At 36.1% G+C, this 16,779-nt stretch overlaps 1 long non-coding RNA gene across 2 annotated transcripts; it reads left to right on the plus strand.

Annotated features, from left to right (window-relative positions):
- Positions 1 to 3,108: 3,108 nt before the first annotated feature.
- LOC104600244 (uncharacterized) lies at positions 3,109 to 13,747 on the plus strand. Of its 2 annotated transcripts, none has more exons than XR_002022812.2 (5): positions 3,109 to 3,423; positions 3,567 to 3,646; positions 3,780 to 4,168; positions 5,859 to 7,486; positions 13,516 to 13,747. It is a non-coding gene; the product is annotated as an uncharacterized LOC104600244 (long non-coding RNA). The 2 variants fall into 2 exon arrangements; XR_735644.3 differs by having other exon boundaries at positions 7,413 to 7,486.
- Positions 13,748 to 16,779: the final 3,032 nt, after the last annotated feature.

Below are 16,779 nucleotides of genomic sequence, written 5' to 3' on the forward strand. Positions count from 1 at the left end.
GCCATAAGCAGGCCTTGGGCATGGGCCAAACCGGGCCAAACTGGTTTTTTACCTTTTATTTGTTTTTTTATTTTTTTATTTCTTTGTTAAGTAAAAGTGTAAAAAATACTTAACCAAATAAAAATGGAATAACAAATTGGAGGAAAAGTAGGAATTTTTTTTCATTTAAATTTGAATGATACAAATTACAAAGCTTACAATGGTTGGATACTTCAATGAATGAAATATGAAAATTGGAAAATTGAATAAATTAAGAAAATATAAAAAAATATAATATAGTTACAAATTGAAAATACAAAATTACATTGTTAAAAAATAGAAAATAAATTAAATAAAATTAAAACATAATTTACAATAATTTAAAAATGCTATACAACTATTGAGTGAGTATACAAAGAATATTGACTTCATCATTTTTCTGATTTTCTGCTGTTGTTTATGACTTTCAAGCATCTACTTCAGGTGAAACATCAAGTGTAGTGTCATGCCCTCTTTTGTCTTGTAATCTATCTTCAGCATCCAACCAATCTTTAAAACAAATGCACATCTCTATACTTTCATCATTCATACAATTTCTCTTGTTGTCCAACACCCTAGTATTTGTACTAAAACAAGACTCCGATGCAACTGTAGACACAAAAGAGGTCAGTATATTATGTGCCATAGCAGCAAGAACTTGATAATTTTTTGCATATTCATTCCACTAGGCTAAAATATCAAAATTATTTGTTCCGTCACCTAAAGTAGAAAAATTTGCTTGTAAATAAAAATTAAGTTCAGTAAATGAACTTGTTGTTGTGGTAGCAGATTTCTACATTCTACTTATCAAATAATTTTTTTTTTCTACTACTGGACTCATGTTCAGAAGTGGAAGATGTAGCTATACAACTTGTAGAATTATTTCCTATTACTTCATATTCATATAAACTGTACATTTCAAATAATAAACTATTTATTTCCAATATCAATATTCATATTTTCACAATATGTTTCAAGTAAAATATCTAAACCATCTTTCTTAATCCTAGGATCTAATATTATAGTTAAACAAGAAATAGGAGAAATATTCTCCCAATATTTTTAAATTTATTTTCCATTGTCTTAACAATACTTTTAAATTGTGGATTATTTTTATATTTTGCAAAACAATCACTAATCACCATTAATTGATAAGGTAAATTACAACTAGTTGGATAATAAATACCCGATAATTCATTAGTTGCATCATAAAAATGTTTTAAAAAATCTCTTATACAAATTGCCATTTCTCAATATTCCTCAAATATAATATCAATAGGCATTTTTGCATTATAAAAATCATTAAGAATTTGTTTGTGAGAAATACAACTTTCTAACATAGCATAGGTAGAATTCCATCTATGTTTAACATCTAATATAAAATGTTTATATTAAACATGGTTTTAATTGAGATTTGAAAATATTTATTACTGAATCATTATTACTAATATTATCAAAAGTAATAGAAAATAATTCATTCTCAATATATTTGAGCAATAACTGGCACTACAAAAAAACTGATAAATAGCGGCAGTTTTGAAAGGGGTTGAATAGCGACTGGTAGTTTTAAAAGTTGTGCTTTACACAATTACACTATGCACGTTTAAATATTTTATTTAAGAAGTATAAAAAACACCAAGCAAAAATACACCGCCAAATTGGTTGATAAAAACTCTCCGTGCACTCAAATTATCTTTTGCGCGCGAATTCACTCGCTAGAGGCCTTAAACCGTTCCCACATTTTCAATGGTCAGCAAGGATGTCAACAACGGTGGCAGAACGGAGAAAGGGATCAATGAAGAAGCTAAGGAAGAGATCATAGAGGAGGGTGGAGGAGCAGGGTTTATTGCTGAGGTTGAAGGAGATGAAGCGAGAGAGAGATTGAGAGACAATGGTAGAATAGAGATAACTGGTGAGTGCGGGTTTAGCATCCGGTGATGCTCGGTTTTAATCAGGGCCCAAACCCATGCTTCCTCTTCGCATGAATCAGTAAATGAAGTGAGGGGTGGTGATGGAGGTCAGTAGCATATTTCATTGGATGGCATCCTCGACAGCGGCAAGTAGCAGCGGTAGAATTGAAATTGATTAGGTAGGAAGTAGGAATTAGTGTAGACATGAGGGAGTGAGAAGTCTCGGAGTCGCCGTATGACTTATAAGGTTGGGGCTGAAGGCAGAATCCTTGAGGGAGTGTTTGCTTGGTTCGTTCTCTCTTTTTCAATGGTAAAATCATTCTAGGGCCAACAATAGCAATATCTGCAATATTAATTTACATTTCTCGAAATCTCTTTAGAGAAAGTTTTGATTTTTTTCAATTGTTGTTCTATTTGTCTTTTTTGTTGTTTTTAGGTTTTTCCCTATTCCCCCTGTTTGTCTCCATCAACATTCTTATACCAATTAGCAATGACAGTTCTATCAGATTTTGGGAAGAATGGAGTGAAGTCAGTGAATACCCTGTGTTCTCTTGGTATTTTCGATTTCAGGCTAACCCAAATTTACATCTCTAGCCCCAAAAGTACAGCCACAGAGTTTTCTAGTTGATCCATCTCTGACAAATAAGATAAATTTGAACTTTTTCTAATTTCCATCCTAGCTTACTTCATTCGATCCTAACTTACTACCTTATAAACCCATGAGAAATATTGTCTAAGAAGACATGCATACATATACGTATTAGTGATGGTTTAAAGAATCCATGAAGTCCTGATCCATTGTTTAGTTGCATGGGGTTAGATGTAGTGGTGCAAGAGCAGAAGAGAGAGAGATGTAGTGCCTGGCACGGCCCACTTTATATCTTTAAATAGTTATATATAAAATATAAATAAATAATTATTAATTATTAGTTAATTAATTAAAAATAAGTATTTATTTAATAAATTAAAACTTCATTAATTATTAAATACTTTTTATAAGTAATTGATAAAGTAATACTTATTTAATAACTTATTTCAACCATTTTACAAAAAAAACCATTTTTTGCCTCTAAAAATAATTTCTAAATTTTTTATTTATAAAAAGATGAAAAACTTAAATCAAATATAATTAATATATTTAATTAGGACCGGCCAGACCCGGTTCATTAGCATCCCCGATAGGAACCCTATCTTTAGCAAAATTTTCCCACTCGAACCCCTTCGAATTTCTTCCCTCCCCTTCTTTCTCACACTATCAGAACCGAATAGCCTGCAACACCTTTTCACTCACGAACCCTAGTATTTCTCTACCTCCCCTTCTCCCTCCCCTTCTCTCTCGAGGTCTCTATCTCTCTCTGTTCGGTGATGTCTCTACTTCTCAATCTCACAGTCTAACGCATCCAGGGGCATTCCATCTCAATCTCTCAGTCTACAATCGAGTTTCTCCTTATTGTGAAGCAAACAAAAGGGGCATTCTATCGCAAAACGAGTTGTGGTAAGATGATGACAGCCGCAAATCATTTAAGGTTTTGTTTTCGCTATCTATAAATGTATCAGTTGCCCTTGAAGCAATTTTGATATTCTTCTTTGATTTTGTTTTGAGGTGTATTAATTTATTCTGATTGTGTTGGAATTCAGGTGGGAAGCTCGTTTTCCAGAGCAACAAGAACAGAGTCAGTGGGCCTAAGTGTCTTGTTACCGGAAAGAGAATCCAAGGGGTATGTCTTCGTGTCTTAATCCGTTGTTTTCCATTTACTTAGGTATCAAGTTACCCCTTAACCACCAACATTTTGATGGACTAAAATCATGCATGCACAACTAATAATATGATATGCCTTTGCCTTGTCTCAGATATCAGAATATATATTCTCATCCATGCTGCAAAATAACAAAGAAGACTGCAGCATTTATAAATTCACATAAGCTTCAAAAGGCTGAACAAATTATATTAAGTTCTACAAGCTCCATGGCAGTGGCCTTTTGAACGGATTAGCATACCAACCTTAAATGGAGTAAAAAATGAGTGGGAGAAGCATTCAGTTATCACTTGATCCCTATGCTTCAAGTTTCTATAGTAGTCCACAGGAGGTTTGTATAAGGGAGGATGATGATGAAGTTGAGCTACAAGTAGCAAGAAAGAGGTTGATAGATGTTATGAGGCTTGGAGTTGGACAAGGACTTACCCATTCAATTTGACATGAAATGTTACAGGAAGATCAAGCTCGTTTGATGATCCAAGGGTCTGACTCTGACCATCCATAATGTATCAAACACATGGGTCTTCTTGCATTAGATATGAGCATGCAGTGTCCAGGATCAGCAATATAAGCATCAAGTTCTCAATGGGTCCTCCTGTGTAAATGGCTTGGAACCAGAACCCCACAAAAGCCAGCATTGCAAGTCGGCCATTCATGATCTCTTTGGTTCTTAGCACCATAACTGGCTCTAGTGACCCTCTTCCCCACATCATGGGGTCAAACCATTACCCACCTGGATACCCAACATCGGGCTTTGTTTTTTTTTTTATTTTTATGAATAATAATATATGCTTAGCATTGGCATAACATTTTAGCAATTATGAGCTCAGTTTACTGTGATTGAGAATAAATTCCCCTCTTTAGCAGTGGTTGCCCTGTTTTATCAGCACCATTGATTATCCATTTTATTGGTGTCAAAAGGTATTATGTTTTTCCCATGCCCTTCAGTTTTTCTCCCTTGTTTTACATGCTTGATAGACCTGCCTTTTTCAAGGAGAGGAGGGATATCAGTTCAAAAGATTGCATTAATAATAAGGTAATGGACTAACGGACATAGATACATAAATGAATGCCATAAAGACATGTGGCTCAACTTCCAGTTGTTACCATTACAGTTGTTGCAAATATTTGCAATCACTTGTTGTGTCTTATATATTATTTATCTCAAAGTGGAAAGGCTAGCTGGTTCTAGTAGAACAAAGTGTGGATGAGTCTCTCTATAGTTCAACCAAAAATTTATGGGGTATTTAGGTTATCAAATGCCTCAAGATTGGAAGAGCTTTTTGAAATATAAAGACTTGGGAGTCTTTTAATTATTTAAAAAGCAAGAAAGAATAAAAGGGCACAAGAGAGAGAGATCTTACTTTGTAAACAAATGTACCTTTCTTGGGTGTCATTTTAACTTGGGGCTGGAGATAAAGCTTACAAAGACTTTGATTAGAAGCATAACTTTGGATTAAAGTATGTCTTAGAGAAACCATCTCTCTCTCTCTAGATCAAGATTGTCCATTTGATGAGTTACCACATGAAAGAAATCTAATGCCAGAAATTGACTTGAAAGGATGATCTAGACCATGGTTGGCAATTTGGTGGTGCTTCTCAAACATCAAACATCCCACAGGAATTAGTTAGACTTTCACTTCAATTTCATTGGATAATTGGACAAAATTATATTTGATTTGGTTTGCATTAAAAGCCCTAGACCAACTTACTAATTTTGCATTAAATACATAGGAACAAGGATCCCATGTTTCTTACCATGTGATTGGCTTTTTCTTTTTCTTTTTCTTTAGTTAGAACAAAGAACCCTAGCTTTCATGGGATGTGTTGTTGATTCCTTCTTGAGGGTTTTGGTTCAATGGGTTGGGGATACTCTTTACATGAGATGATTCTTTTCTATGTCCAGTTGGAATCCATTTAAAAACCCCACATACCTATTGGTGTTGGGTTGAATCCCTTTTGAGTTTTTTGACACATAAAATTAGAATAATTTATATTTTTTTTGGATTTTACCTTATTTTGCTTCATGTCTTAATTTACTTTGAATATTCCACATTGCATGGCCTATAGCTTTGGTAAATATTTTATACTTAATTAACTTTTACTATTTAGTTTTGGATAGTATGAAATGATTATTTTTTTGTTTCTTATACTCGTTTTTCAATTCTTACAGATTCAAAAGGTTGTTACACAACGATAGAGAAATTATTGATGGAGAAGTTAACAAGACATTGAAGACATTTGACACTTCTTTTATTATGTTTATTGTTAAAAATAAGAACATCATGCTATTACTTTTTTGTTGGAAACATTAATTACTTTAATTAAATGATACATGTTTTTTGTGTTTGCATTTGCATATGAAAAAAAATTAAAATTTACAAGTATCTTATGACAGGTTATATCAATGATTTGATAATTATGCAATTATCTTATGACAGGTTATATTGATGGTTTGATAACTATACAGTTATCTTTATGACATGTTATATTGATGGTTTGATAACTATACAATTATCTTTATGATAGGTTATATCGATGGTTTAATAACTCTACAGTTATCTTTATAACAAGTTATATTGATAATTTGATAGTTATATAATTATCTTTATGACAGGTTATATTGATGGTTTGATAACTATACAGTTATCTTTATGACAGGTTATATTGATGGTTTGATAACTATACGGTTATCTTATAATAGGTTATATCAATAGTTTGATAACCATTCAATTATTTTATAGCAGGTTATAATACACCATTGTGATAGGTATTATGTAATTACGGTTATCTCTATAAACCGTTGCAATAGGTACTTGATAACTACGGTGTTCTTTATAAACTGTTGCGATAGGCATTCTGTAACAATGGTTTTCTTTATAAACCGTTGTGATAGGTATTCTGTAGCAACGGTTTTCTATATAAACTGTTACGATAGGCGTTCTGTAACCATGGCTTTCTCTATAAACCGTTGCAATAGGCATTCTATAGCAACGGTTTTCTCTATAAACCATTGCGATATACATTCTATAACAATGGTTTTCTCTATAAACCGTTGCGATAGACATTTTGTAGCAACGATTATTTCTATAAACCATTGCTATAGACATTTTCTAGTTACGGTTTTCCCTATAAACCGTTGCGATAGACATTTTCTAGCTATGGTTTTCTTTATAAACCATTGTGATAGACATTTTCTAGCTACGGTTTTCATGAAAAACCGTTGCGATTGACATTTTCTAGCTATGGTTTTCATGAAAAACCGTTGCGATAGACATTTTTTAGCTATGGTTTTCATGAAAAACCGTTGCGATAGACATTTTCTAGCTACAGTTTTCATGAAAAACCGTTGCGGTAAACATTCTGAAGCTACGGTTTTCATAAAAATCATTGCAATAAGAGGACTAATTTTCTTTTTAAAAATGTTTTTTGCTACGGTTTCGTCTATTGCTATAGGTACTTTTGCAACGGTTTTTATAATGTTATAGCAACAGACAATGTCCATTGCTAAATGATAGCTCTAGCAACAGTTTTCTGAAACCGTAGTGAGAACCTATCGCCACGGTGAAAGAGGCATCGGTTTTGTGTCCGTTGCGAGTTCGTTGCTAGAAGTCTTTAGCAACGGTTTTTGGTACTTCTAGCAAACCGTTGCTAGAAGTCAATTTTCCTGTAGTGTGAAGGAAATATTTGTGGGCAGAAATATTCATCTTTGTTTCTTTTTTGGCAGGATGTCATGAAACAGACATACCAGAAAGTCATCAAAGCAGCAATAGACTTTGGGTATCAGAAAGAATCTCCTGAGTAAGTGTTTGTACTACTACTAATGACTTCATGTGCCCATCTTTCCATGTCTCACTGCTTATTTCATTTCCATATAGACATTTATGTTTCAGAATATACATAGACATGGTTACTTTCCATTTGGTGCTTTGAGGAGATTTACTGGGTCAAAAATCAGCCTAGATGTGCTATTCAGCACCACTTCCCTTCCTCATGGGTGTCTAAATTGCCACCCTATGACCACACTTTTTTGTTGATCCTTAACCTAAATTACTTATCCACTTTGCTATGTACTTGTTTAGGTGGTGTTTGTCCTCTAATGTGTTATAGACTAGAAGCATGTCTTTCAAGTTAAATATCTATCTCCCAGTCCAAAAGAGCTTTTTTCTTTTCAATAGTTTCAACATATAGGGACCATTACTTAGTGTGATGGTAAAATCTTGGATTGGCATAAAACAAAGTAGAAAAATTAAATGAGTGTAAAAATCTGCTCACTCTCACAAGGTTGGCTGAGTTGTATTATATATACAATTGTTGTGATAGAGTTTGTTACAGATATGCAAATGTTTAAAAGATGTTTATCTTATTGTTACAACTTGAGGACAGAGTCATGCAAGATAAGGAAGCTGCTACGTATCTATCTGATGAGATTTATCTCTATCTCCAATATGAGACTTATCTCTATCTCCAACACCCCTGCTCAAGTGAAACGGGGATGGAATCACAGTGAGCTTGGAACACTGTTGAGATAACCTAGCTGAAGATATTGGCTTAGTGAAGATGTCAGCTGGTTGATCTAGATAATGGAGAAGCCGTACATCCAATAATTTGGAAGCCACATGCTCTCGTACAAAGTGATAATCCAAGGCAATATGTTTGGTACAAGCATGGAATCTAGGATTTGTAGAGAGAAAGGTTGCTCCCTGTCACACCATAAAATGGGTTTGGTACTAAGAGGAAAACCCAACTCCTGTAAGAGCATCTCAATCCAAGTTAGTTCAGATGTGGTTGTCGTGAGACTACGGTACTCAGATTCTGTGCTGGAACGAGATAACGTACTTTGCTTCTTGGAGCTCCATGAGACTAAATTTCCACCCAGAAAAATGCAATAGCTCCCTTGGGATCTATGATCATCTGGACACCCGACCCAATCTGCATCAGAGAAGGTGTCTAATGTGATAGAAGAACAACGACGAATAAAGATGCCATGAGTAATGGATTCTTTCAAGCAACGCAAAATGCATTTAACTGCAACCCAATGTTTTGTTGTAGGATGCTACATGTACTAACAAACTTTGTTTACGACAAAAGATATGTTAGGACGAGTGAGAGTCACATATTGTAAAGCTCCCACAATGCTTCAGTAAAGAGAAACATCAACTAGTGGTTCACCTTGATGAGCAGACAACCAAGTAGAGGCTGCCATAGGGGTAGTAGTGGGTTTGGCTTTATGCATCTTGGATTTGGCAAGAAGATCTTGAATGTACTTATGTTGGCAAAGATGAAGACCAGAATTGGAACGATGGGCTTCAATACCCAAGAAGTAATGCAAGGGACCTAAGTCCTTTAACGCAAATTGTTGTTGAAGAGCAAAGATGAGAGACATAATTTGAGAGGAATCTAATCCAGTCATCAGTATATCATCAACATAGATGATGATAGCACAAAAGAACTATTGAGAACGCAATGTGAAGAGAGAAGCATCAGCCCTTGACTCCATAAAACAAATCTGAAGAAGAGCATCACGAAGACGGGTGAACCATGCATGAGGAGCCTGCTTAAGTCCATAAAGAGACCTCTGTAACTTGCAAGCTAAATTTGGAAATTGAGGATCTATAAAAGCCACTGCTATCTCATGTAAACGTCCTCCTCAAGGTTGCCATGCAAAAAGGCATTACTAACGTCCAATTGACGTACCTCCCAATTGTAAGTAGTAGCCAAGGATAGAACTAACCGAATGGTGACCGGTTTTATTACTGGAGTGAAGGTTTCATCATAATCAAATCCAGGATCTTGAGTGAAACCTTGTGCTACAAGTTGGGCCTTAAACCGATCCACAGTCCCATCTGATTTCCTTTTAATTCGGAACACCCATTTGTTTCCAATAATATTACAATTTGAAGGGCGAGGAACTAGTATCCAGGTCTGATTGCCAAGGAGAGCTTTGAATTCTTCATTTATTGCCTTGTGCCATCTAGGATCTCTAGAGGCTTTAATATAGGAAGAAGGTTTAGTTTCTTCTAAGAAACTACTCATCAACATATACTTGGGATTGGGTTTGGTAATACCTGATCGGGCTCTTGTTTGCATGGGATGTATAGATGCTGTAGGACATGTATTCGTCAAAGAACCAGATGATGATGGGGATGCTATAGGCAACTAATTTGAAGGAGCAATAGGGGGAGATACTATGGACAAGTCAAATGATGGAGGTGGTAATGTGCTGCTGATTGGAACATGGAGAGGTGACAATGAGAGGCCTAACTGGTGATGCCGAGGAGCTGTTATCATCAGAAGAACAGTGCAAAGCATTCTTGAAGGGAAAATTATTCTCATAAAAAATGACATTATGAGATATCACTAGGCGTCCTGTGTCTAGATGGAGACATTTGTATCCACAGTGCTGACTGCTATAGCCAAGAAATATGCATTGAGTAGATCTGGAATCCATTTTATGATGATTAAAAGGCCGCAAGTGAGGATAACACACACAACCAAATACCCGCAAGGAGTAGTCTGGAAGATGATTGAATAATTTTTGCCATGGAGACTAGTTCTATAACACAGGTGTTGGAAGACAACTAATTAAGTAAATGGTAGTCTCAAATGCATCAAACCAATGCTTTTGAGGAGCACCAGACATAGCTAGAAGTGTCAAACCAGTTTCAACTATGTGTCTATGTTTGCGTTCTGCCATACCCTGTTGCTCATGTGTATGTGGACAGGACAGACGATGTGTGATACCACAATCATGTAGAATAGAAGAAATAGATTTGTATTCAGCCCCTCCATCTGTTTGTAGTTGCTTGATGCAGCAGTCAAAATTATTCTCAACACTTTTCTTAAAATGAACAAATATTGAATATAGATCAGATTTATGTGCCATTGGAAAAATCCATGTGAAGCGACTAAATGCATCAACAAAATGGACATAATATTTATAACCACTAGTAGAAGTGACTGGGGCTGGACCCCAAATGTCAAAAAATATTAATTATAAAGGAGCAGACACAACTATGGAGCTAGACATAAAAAGGAGCTGATGGCTCTTTCCTAACTGACAAGCGTCGCAAAATGTCACTAACTTATTCGATACTGGTAAATGAAGCTGCTGTTAAACTCTATTAGTTAATGATGAACTGGGGTGGCTGAGTCTATAATTCCAAATGGAGGCTGAAGTCCTTTCCCTAACAAGAGCAGCACCATTAGAATGATCACGTTGCACGTGGTATAGACCATTCTTGAGTGGTCCTTGAAATATCTCTTTCCCCCTTCTCTTGTCCTTAACACAAAAACCACTGGCATCAAACTTAAATACAACATTATAATCTTTACAAAACTGAGATACAAACAATAGATTCTTGGAGATCAGTGGCACATGTAGAACGTTATATAAAGAAACATCACTAGATGATGTGGATAGAATAGAAGAAACAATATCAGCAATGCCCAAACCTGTACCATTTCCAATGGAGACCTGATCTGAGCCATGGTATTTGTTGTGAAGAGAGAGATTGTCCAAAGCTGCAGTCATGTGATTTGTTGCCCCTGAACCGCCTTCTGCAAGTCAGAACAGTGTGACCACGGTATTGACACAATTGACAGATCACTGGATTATTCGGCTTAGATGAGGGAGCACCCCACTGATTGTTGTTGATGTTAGAAGATCCAGGATCAGTAGTACATGGTTTAGGTGATTGTGCATTAGAAGAATGAGAGAAATTCTTACCTTTCTAGTGTGTGTGATTTGCAACATTTGCAGATGGTGACGATGATAATAGTAGGGAGTGACGCTCCAATCGTTTTTCATAAGAGAGAAGCATACTTTGAATGTCTGCTGAAGTAAGATCATCAAGTCGCGTTGTAACTGAGACAACAAATGCATCAAAATCAGGGCTCATTCTGTCCAACAAATAATGGATAAAATCCTCTTCTGAAAGAATATAACTGGCTGAAGCAAGTGCATCAACAGTGCTCTTGATTTTCTGGATATAATCAGCCATGGATGATTTTCCTTTGTGTACATGTGCAAGCTCTAATTTGAGATCAGGAATTCTGGATCTGTTTGATGATGAAAAGAGTCGATTGAGAGTGCTTCACAGATCCTGTGAGGTATTACACCCAACAACTTGAGCCAAAACAGGCTCTGTAAGTGAAGATAAAAGCCAATTGAGAATCAGTTGGTCTTGCTCAATCTAGGCAATGTAATTTGGATTGACATCTGAACTGGAATTGATAAAAGCCAATTGAGAATCAGTTGGTCTTGCTCAATCTAGGCAATGCAATTTGGATTGACATCTGAACTAGAATTATCAATGGATTTAGGAGGACATTGAAACGTACCATCAACATATCCGTAGACCCGCAAACCTCTAAGAGCAGGGACGACTTGTGCTTCCCAGATGACATGATTATCTCTAGTTAGCTTGACTGAAATCAGACTTGTGAATCATTGGACTTGTACCAGTAAAGATCCAACATTAGATCTAGATTGTGAGGTTGCATTGCCCGTAGTTGATCCTATGGAAGCCATGGAAGAGTTTGAGAGAGGCGCTAGCGTTTACTGCTCTGATACCATAACAGAGTAGAAAAATTAAGTGAGCATAAAAGTCTACACACTCGTGCAAGCTTGGCTGAGTTGTATTATATATACAAATGTTTAAAAGATGTTTATTTTATTGTTACAACATGAAGATAGAGTCATACAAGACAAGGAAAGATGCTACATATCTATCTGATGAGATTTATCTCTATCTCCAATATGAAACTTTTCTTTATCTCCAACACGGCAAGCATGAGAACATGGATTTGAATCCGAGAACAGCCACTTTGTGCAAAAAAATGCCAAAGGTTAGAACTGTATCCAGTCTTCCTTTCCCAAGATCCCAAATAGCTGGATTCAACATTGGTAATGGCCCTCCATTAATTCCAACATAAGTTGGCTTCAAGTAGTTCATCCTCAAATTTTGGCTTCCTGCTGGTTTAAGAAGACACCAAGTTACAACTTAAATATATGTTTTTTCTTCTGTTCTTTTCCATGTATACTTGGCAAGGCTTTGGTGCATGGTACAATCATTGCTGCTTTCCTAACACTTGCTCAAGGCATGACCGATCAAGGTTGTGTATAGAAGCCATGGATATTGTTCAATCCATGTGCATGCTCGTGTGCATGCTGCATCTATAACCAGATAATTGAGGACCATCAACTATCATTGGATCCTTTGGCATTTGTGCATCTCAACTTTACATGTATTTTTTATGGTTGATGACATGAAAACTTGGCGATGTACACGTGAAAGCTTCTTCCTCTGATCCTCTTGTAACATAATTCTTCTGTTAGATAAAAGTCTTAGAACTAACTTGTGGAATACAGGAAAAGTTAGTAGTGGCAGCAGTAAAGGATTTTCAAATTTCATTGTCGGGAAGCTTTTGTATTCTACCTCCACAATGCACATTGCAGCTTTGTGAAGAACCTGAAAATGATTGAATTGAAATATGATTTTTCGTTAGTATCTATGTCACCATGTAGAGGCCATTGCATGGTGCAATGGTAAAATCTTGGGCTGGAAAGGAAGGTGGGTTCAAGTATTAGAAAATCCTATTTCAGTTTGTGTCTGTCCCTGTCTGCTAGGAAACTAGGAGGCCAGGACCAACATTGGGTAGTGGCCCTTTTTCTGTCTCCATGTTGAGACCGAACATTGATTCAGGAATTTCATGGTTGGTTGGGGTTGGAATTTCATGGTATCAACATGACAGAATGTGTTCTATTTTGGATGCCAGTTTTAGAACTCTTCTCCAGCTGTGTTTGAAAATCTAACTTGATTGTGCAGATACCACCAACACTGAAATCACCAAAGCTTGGTAGGCATAAGGGCTTACTTGTGGAAGGTTTTGAAGGAAGTAGCAGTAGAATAGACATGCTGAGTCTTGATTTGAAAAGCTCCCAATGGCATTGTGAAGGGAACATCTCTTGTACAAACCAAGAATTTATCAATTTGAAACTGAAGTATATTTGACTCAAAAGTTTTGAATGGATAATAGATTTTTAAATTTTATTTGTAATTGATGTTTTGATTTTTTTGTGTTTCATTTTAATTTAGATGAATATAGAGAAAACAGATTATTTTAAGAAAATTAGGAATACATTAAAAAATAGGTTATATAAAAAATATATATAGATTTAGTGGCAGTCGCAATTGACACTAAAGATGTCTTTAACTGCCGCTAAAAGGCACTTATAGCGGTAGTTGGTTCATCTTTTAGCGGGCAGTTTTTTGTTCTTTACTAGTAGTCGGGAAAACTGCTGCTAGAACTTTTACTGATAGTCCTTTTAGCGGCTTTTTGCTGACTGTCGGTAAAGTTTCTAGCAACAGTTTTGGGAACCTTCAGCAGTAGTTTGACTGTCATTAAAGGTCATTTTTCCTGTAGTGTGGGCCAGTATGTGGTCGTTCAAGCCTAGTAAAACTTAAAATTATTTTATTTAAAAATCAATTTTCATCAATAAAATGATCAGTAATACAAATATAACTTATATTAAATTTAGAAATATAAACATTAGAAGTAATTACAACTTTAGAAATAAGATTCAATAACATATAAATTAAATTTTGTTTATATGAATACAAAATTTTTAAAGCATTTGATCAATAGTATTCTACAAACTTTTTTATATTGTGGATTTAGTAACCACTTTTCATTTTTAGTATCTTTAACTAACAAAAATGGTTGTTCAACATGTACAATGTATTTTGTTAATTCTTGTCTCATTTTTTCTTAAGAATATTTAAATGTACCAAACCTCCCACCTAATTTGTGTTTGTGTTGTTTCTCTCAATTCTTATTCTTTCACATGGGAGAGTGAATGTTTGCTCAAATGGTCAGTACCACCCTTGCTACAATAGCTAGTCTTTCATACATTTTCGACAAACAGTTCTTTTTTCTTTCCCTTCAACATTCTCTACTTTAAATATTTTTTAAATTGGGCTAATCAATTTAGAGGCCCTTTTTTCTTTCCCATAGTATTAGTACTAGGGGTGGAAGTTTCATTAATATCAATAGCATCCATATCAGTGTTAACATGTTGGGGAAACCTTCTTGTTGAAGCTTTTCAACTCCAAGAATCTAAGCCTCCCAAATTGCTAACTTTAAGATACTTGAGCTAGTTGAGCAAGCCTTTTTCTTGTTGAAATTTCAATAAAGTTGAGAATTTGAGGATCAATCAATGAGATACGTAATATGGGCCGATACATAATGAAGTTTTGAACCGTGGGGCCCAAAACACGTGGGTGGAGGTGAACTACCTCAAATGTTACGTTTGTACTGTCTACCAATTGGAATCTACTTACAAAGCCCATCTGCCTTACACCAACTACACAGCCACATCCCACCCTGTATTAGATATATCTCCCAACGAATAATAAATACAATACGACCGTACTCTTAACAAGTATGATTGTTAGAAAAATAGTTTGAAATCATCATTATGGAAGGGATGTAACTATAGGATTTTTTCAAAATTATAGAAGATGTCTTTGTTGAAATGAAATTTGAGGGAGGTTTTTATGATTATTAGAAACTCAAGGGAGGTTTCTATATTTTACTCTTATAAGGCTATGTACATGCCAACTGATGAGTAATTATAATTTGCTCTAGCGAGTTAAAAGTTAACAGGCGTCTAGACTCAAATGATTTTAATATTTGTTAAAAATTAAAACCCATCTAATTCCCTATTTTGTCTGAACTCGAGAGGCCTCTTTCCCTTCTTTCTCTCGCTTTTTTAATTTCCTGCCTAATATTTGTTAAAAATTAAAACCCATCTAATTCCCTATTTTGTCTGAACTCGAGAGGCCTCTTTCCCTTCTTTCTCTCGCTTTTTTAATTTCCTGCCTCCACACTCCCCTTTCACGAGCTACCAGTCCACTAGTGAGGGTTGTGCCATTGGTACTCTCTCTCTCTCCTCCTTCCCTCTTTTTTTGTTTTTTCTTCCTCTCTCTTCCTCCGAATTGGCAATCCAACATTCCGACCGGTGCTGCCACTATCAGTTCTTCCACCAGTGTTGTTCTATTATTGGTTCCTATTCTCACAATGCCATTCTTCCTACGTCGTTGCTACCACACCACTTAGGTCTTCGACTCTAACTTGCAGTTGCAATCGCAGAGGAAGAATGATGGTGTGAGAATAACAATCATGGAAGAAATGGCAATCAATGATTTGTAGATATTTATCTATTGGAATTATGTTTTTTGATATTATTTACCTTGTCCAAACCAATAGGTGAAAAATATATCTACATTTTCTCTCCTTAAACAAACAATGCAAACACCGGTGCATAACATAACGGTTTTTTATGGTGCGTGATCTGGAAGTTCCTATCTGGAAGATTACTTGGACATTAGTCGTGTAGCGAGCTGGTCCAAGCTGCAAGACAAAGGATCAGAAAAACCGAGGTGGCTAACCCATCGAGGTCGCTCTGATGCTTAAGTCAATGTTGTATTTTTGTTGCAAGCTGAAAGCTTGAATGCTAGAATGCTAGTGAGTAAATAATCGCGTGTACCTCCCTGTGTCATTGGGGGTTGGTGCCTTTATATAGGCATTGTTTGTTGTGGGTCTCACGCACCACACCGATATTTTCGGGAGGTTGTGCCTAACTGGTCTGAGATCTTCGGAGGTAACCGCCATGTACGTTGACCATCCTCTGGAATATCCAGTACATGGGCAAACTTCCAAGAAACCTGGGAGTGTTAGGATATGCAGGCTGAATTTGTCGGCGAGCACATCAAGCAGGTCACCTCCTGGTCCTTAGTCAGGTTGGCAAACCCTCGAGAGTGGTCGCGCCTCGCATTGAGGTCGCTTCGGTCGATGACGAGGTGCTACAGGTCTACCTTGGACAAGGTGTTGCAAGCCGACCTAAGTTGTGGTCAAGGTGGCCAACTCGACGGTAAAGGCAGGTCGCTAGGTCAGGGCAGAGACGAACTATGATTTAGGACTCCAAATCATCGCTTAGGTGGTGTCTGGGTGTTGTCCAACTGTTTTGGGATGTCAAGTGTCATGAGGTTATTGGAGGGCCAAATCCACCCTTATTAATTGCCCCCACT

Source organism: Nelumbo nucifera, chromosome 1 (genome assembly GCF_055504915.1).
Source record: "Nelumbo nucifera cultivar China Antique chromosome 1, China Antique-T2T, whole genome shotgun sequence".
NCBI classification, from domain to species: Eukaryota; Viridiplantae; Streptophyta; class Magnoliopsida; order Proteales; family Nelumbonaceae; genus Nelumbo; species Nelumbo nucifera.